Raw genomic sequence first — 6,000 nt, 5'->3', positions numbered from 1 at the left:
AATAAAAACCCTGGAAATAGACCCACACAGAAATTTCCTACTGATCTTTGACAAAGGCGCAGAAGAAATTTATTTTTTTTAATTAATAAAAATTTGTCTTTTAACAAATAGTGCTGGAACAATTGGATATCCATAACAAAAAAAAAAAGAACATTAACATAAACTACACACCTTGTACAAAATTGAACTCCAAATGGATCACATATTTAAAAGTCAATGTAAAGCTATAAGATTTTTTTTAAAATAAAAAATCTTTGGGATTTAGGACTAGGCAAAGAGTTCTTAGGCTTGACATAAAAGCATGATCCATAAAAAAAAAAAAGGATAAACTGGTCTTTCCCCATATCCAACAAAGAAACAGTATCTGGAATATATAAAGAACTCTCAAAACTAAACAGTAAAAAAACCCAAAAATCCAATTAGAAAATAGGTAATAGGCATTTCACTGTGGATGATAAGCAGATGGCAAATAAGAGCATTAAAAGATGTTCAACTTCATCAGTTATTAGAGAATTGCAAACTCAAACCTTTAATAAGATATCTCTATATATATATCAGAATCTATACTAATAAAAGGGTAATATGCTAATTAGACTGGACATCTTCTGGATGTCCTTCTGGACAAAGCCATGGTGGCGGGGGCTGAGGCAGAGGCAGTTAGAGGTGATCAAGCCAGCAGGAGAGAGCAGTTAGGGGCGATCAGATTGGCAGGGGAGGGCAGTTAGGGGAGATCAGGTCGGCAGGCAGAGGTGGTTAGGGGTGATCAGGCAGGCAGGGGAGCAGTTAGGGGCATCAGGCCAGCAGGCAAAGGTGGTTAGAGGTGATCAGGCAGACAGGCAGGTGAGTGGTTAGGAGTCAGTGGTTCCGGATTGCAAGAGGGATGTCCAACTGCTGGTTTAGATCTAAACAAGCAGTTGGACATCCCCCAAGGGGTCCTGGATTGGAGAGGGTGCAGGCCCGGCTGAGGGACCCTCCCCTATGTGCACAAATTTCATGCACTAGGCCTCTAGTGGTCAAATAAAAAAAATAGTGACAATACCAAATGCTGGTGAAGATGAAGTGGGTCCCTCATTCATTACTGGTGGGAATGTAAAATGGTTCAGGCACCCCAGAAAATTTTGGTGGTTTCCTAGAAAAAAAAAGTGAACATACAATTACCCTAAGACCAAAAATTGCATATGAGGTATTTATCTCAGAGAAATGGCAAACATGTTCACACAAAAACCTGTACATGAATGTTCATAGTAGCTTTATTTGTAGTAGCCAGAAATTGGAAATAATCCTGATGCCTTCAACCAGGTGAATGGTTAAATGAACAGTGGTACATTCATACAAAAATGAGTGAACTAATGGGACACGGTTGATAGAGGTGCAGAGAATGAGGTTGAAAAAGCCAATTCCAAATGTTTGTACAGTATGATTCCATTTATATGATCTTCTTAAAGTAACAAATTATAGAAATGGAGAGCGGATCTGTGGTTACTATAGGTTCAGGAGGGAGCAGGGCTGCAGGGTTAGGTAAGAGGGCAGAGGGTGTGGCTGTAACAAGGCACTGGGAGGGATCCTGGTGTGAGGGACTATTCTGTGTCTTGATGGCGGTGGTGGATACATGGACCTGCTAAGGTGATAAAACTGCATAGAACTTAATATGCACACACATACGCACACACTCACACACACATGAGTATAAGTAAAACAATAGAAATGGACAAAGGACCTAATCAGACACTTCTCCAAAGTGGACATACAGAAGGTTAAGAGACATGTGGAAAAATGCTCAAATTCACTAATCATCTGAGAGATGCAAGTCAAAATGACAATGAGGTATCACCTCACACCTGTCAGAATGGCTTCCATCAACAAATCAATAAATGACAAGTATTGGTAAGGTTGTGGAGAAAAGGGAACCCTAGTACACTGCTGGTGGGATGCAGACTGGTGCAGCCACTGTGGAAAACAGTATGGAGTTTCCTCAAAAAATTAAAAATGGAACTCCCATTTGACCTAGTGATCCCACTTTTAAGAATGTATCCTAAGAAATCAGAAACACCAATCAGAAAATATATATGCACCCCTATGTTCATAGCAGCACAGTTTACAATAGCTAAGATCTAGAAACAACCCAAGTGTCCATCAGCAGATGAGTGGATAAAAAGCTGTGGTACGTTTACACAATACTATGCTGCTGTAAAAAAGAAAGAACTCTTACCATTTGCAACAGCATGGACAGACTTGGAGAATCATGCTAAGTGAAATAAGCCAGTCAGAGAAAGACAAGTATCACATGCTCTCACTCATATATGGAATCTAATGAACAAAATAAATGGATGGACAAAATAGATCTAGAGGCATAGAAGCATAGAACAGAGTGCAGAATCTCAGAGGGAAGTCCGGGGGAGCAAGGGTGGGGAGTGATTAACTGGGCAACTTATATGCACATGTGGACACAGACTATAGAGTAGTGAAGGCCTGGGAGGAGCGGGTGTCAGGGGGGAGAAAATCAATGGGAAAAACAAAGAAAGGGCCACCTGCTTTACTTTCAACAATAAAAGGAAAAAAAAAAGAAACAGCAACAAAAAAAGAAATTTAAACAAGAGGGATGGCTTGTCTCAATGTCAATCTCCTGGTTGTGATATCTACACTAATAAAAGAGAAACATGCAAATTGACAATCACTCCGCAATACCCACCAGCCAATCAGGAGGGACTATGCAAATTAGAAGGCCAAAGATGGCGGGCGCCCAGCTGCTCCAGGTGAGGAGTGGCCGGGCAGGGCAGGACGCCTGCTATGAGAAGGAGGGCGGGGGTGAAGGGATCTACAGGAGCGGCACTCCGGCTGCAGCGAAGACGAAGATGGCAGAGTCTGGCCAGAGTCTGTAGGGAAGATGAAGATGGCAGACTCTGGCCTGAGTCTGCAGTCAAGCCGAAGGCTGCAGACTCTGGCCAGAGCCTGCAGCAAAGACAAAGAAGGCAGACTCTGGCCGGAGTCTGCAGCAAAGGCGGCAGACTCCAGCCGGAGCGAAGGCCTGGGTCCCAGGTGCTGGAGGAAAACCGGTGCTGGAAGCCAAGGGAAGGAAGGCCTATTGCACGAATCTCTTCGTGCAAAGGGCCTCTAGTTGTACTATAATTTTGTAAGATATTACCATTGGGGGATATTGGGTAAAGGGAATCATCTTAAATATTTCTTCTAATTGTGTGATAATCTATAATTATCTCAAAAAAGTTTAATGAAAAGAATGGTCTTCCCAATTCTGCTTTAACCATGGCTAGTGATTGGAAGATCCTCTGAATATTGCTTACTAAAGTTCTTAGAAATCTCCACTTTCACCATAACTTTCTTTTTTAAAAAAAATATTTTTATTGATGTCAGAAAGAGAGAGAAAAACATCAATGATGAGAGAGAATCATTGATCGCTGCCTCCTGCACGCCTCCCACTGGGGATTGAGCCCACAACCCGGGCATGTACCCTGACCAGGAATCAAACCGTGACCTCCTGGTCCTTAGGTTGACACTCAACCACTGAGCCACACCGGCCTGGCAGGCTTCTGCTTTTGAAATAACTGTCTGATGCAGAAATACATCTGGCCTGATTTGTCAAGGGTATCCAACCTTACCCACAGCAGAACAGAGACCATGACTGCGGCGGGTCCCCTGCTTGGAGAGAAACCGAGAGATGGGCACAGTGAGCACAGAGGCTCTGGGAGAGCCACGACTTGGGAACCGTGTGGCTCTAACCTCCTGGGAAGGGAAGCAGCACTTGGCGCCAGGCACAGTGCTGGACGCTCCACCCTTTGTCTCATTAAAGGCTGATTACCCAGTGTCCTCTTTCTAACAAGAGAGAAAGCAAGCCCTAACCGGTTCCGCTCAGTGGATAGAGCCTCGGCCTGCGGACTCAAGGGTCCCAGGTTCGATTCCAGTCAAGGGCATGTACCTTGGTAGCGGGCACATCCCCAGTAAGGGGTGTGCAGGAGGCAGCTGATTGATGTTTCTCTCTCATTGATGTTTCCAACTCTCTCTCCCTCTCCTCTCTGTAAAAAATCAATAAAATACATTTTTAAAAAAGAGAGAAAGTAAGCAGAAGTTGGAAGTTAACTTGCCCGAGGTCACCAGCTATCCCTTGGCAGAGCAGGGACTAAGTCCAGGCCGGTAAGACCCTTGCACTACTGATAACTGGCAGAAACAGGGATTTGAAATGGCCTCCAAAGAGTGGTAGACACCTTGTGAAAGCACTAAACTTTATAGTTCTTTGATTTTTTTTTCTCTAATAAAAAGTGAAACAGCCAAAAAGAATCTTCTGGCGCAGTGGTTTCTGGGAGTATTGTGTGGGTTAGCAGGACGTTAGGAGGGGAGGAGAGACTTCAGGGCCCACCCCCGTCAAGTGTTCATTGTTCCCCATTCACCCGTTCCCTGGTTCTGTGCTCGGGAATCTCCCCTCTGGCCCACGCCACCATCCCCGTGGGGATGCAGCTGTGTCTATACATTCAGATTCCATCGTGCGGCTCATAGCTGTGAAGTGGTGACCACGTGCAGTTCTGTAAGACACACCTGAGTCCATCTTCACGCGGAATCCCACGCTGACACTGCGCTGTTCACGGGGGGGGGGGGGGGGGGGGGGGTTGGGGTGGGGGGTGCGGGCGTGCCTGGCTGCGGAGAGCAGGCGAGGCCCGGCTGGAGAGGACGCCTCCGCCTCCCGAGACTCTCAGAGCAGGAGGCTGGTCCCTCCAGGCCCCTGCAGAGGGCCTGCTTTTGCTCAGCCCAGTTCAGCTCAAGGATATGGTCCTCTCCTTGGACCAACACTGAATGCCATGGGCTAAGAAGGGCAACCCTGTCATGCCTTCTCGGGAGATGGGACCGTCAGAGGGGCTCTGCTCAGGACCCCGTGGAGCGAGGTAGATTCCGGCTCCAGGGGCTGAGGGATGTCCACGCCTGAATCCCCCCGCCACTGGCCTCTCTAGCTGCAACTTCAACAAACCTGGCCGCACCTCTGGTTCAGGTGAGTGACCCCTGCAATAATCTTCGTCCAAAGTGCCTCAGCACTCACCTGCCCCGCTCCCACACTGCGAACCCACGCCAAACCCTGCCGGCTGAGAGTCAGTATTGGGCTCAGGGCAGATCTGAGCAGGGACCACCCTGGCGAACAGTGTTCAGCGGCTCAGGAAGCGGGGATGGCTGCAGAGCCCAGCGTGGGCGTTGTGGTGCCCGCGAGGGCCAGCCCGGGGTGGGCTGGGGGGTGGGCGCTGTGGCTCCGGCCCAGCCAGGTCAGCGGAAGGCCGCGGGGAGGCTCTGTGCGCAGGCTCGCGGGCACAGCTAGGATTGGACTGCACCGATCCCGCGGGATGTGGGCTCCCGCGAGAACCAACTGGCCGGGCGGTGTGGGGGCAGGCGGGCAGTTGGGGCCAGGTGAGGGGAGTTGGCGCATCAGGTAGGCCAAGGGGAGGGCGCCGACTGCCCGCTGCTCTGTGTCATGAGAGGGCGAGTCCGGCCCCCAGGGGTCCCGAGTGGAAGCTGCCATTGACTGAGCGGGGCTCCCAGACCCCAGGAGGCCTTCCGGGGCTGGATTTGGGCGGCTCTTAGCCGAGGGCGGGTGCGGGCACAGCCTGCCAGTGTGATGCGCGGCTGTCCTGTGGCAGCTGCCCCAGCGTGTGACAGGTTTGGGACAGAAACACGGGCTGTCTGGCACAGAAAGGCCTTGAGCTCTCGTTGAAGAGCCTGGGGCTGATGTGAGTGGTAAGAAGACAGAACCAGGTTCTGAGTCGCGGGCGCTGGCCTGGGCTGGGGAGCTTTGGAGGCCAAGAACATTCTCACTACGGGACCGGTGAGGCTTGAGGGACTTAGAGACAGAGCGTAATTCGTCAATTAGTTCAACAGCTGTTTTTGAACACCTCTTAGGTGCCAGGTACTGTTCTAGAAGTTGGGAATATTGATGAACAAATAGTCAAGGATCCTGATTTTTTGGAAGAGATAGAATCAAGAATTATGTTTTGAATATGTTAGGTTTGA

This window comes from Cnephaeus nilssonii, assembly GCF_951640355.1.
Source record: "Cnephaeus nilssonii genome assembly, chromosome: 16".
NCBI lineage: Eukaryota > Metazoa > Chordata > Mammalia > Chiroptera > Vespertilionidae > Cnephaeus > Cnephaeus nilssonii.
Note: the sequence above shows the minus strand (reverse complement) of the source record.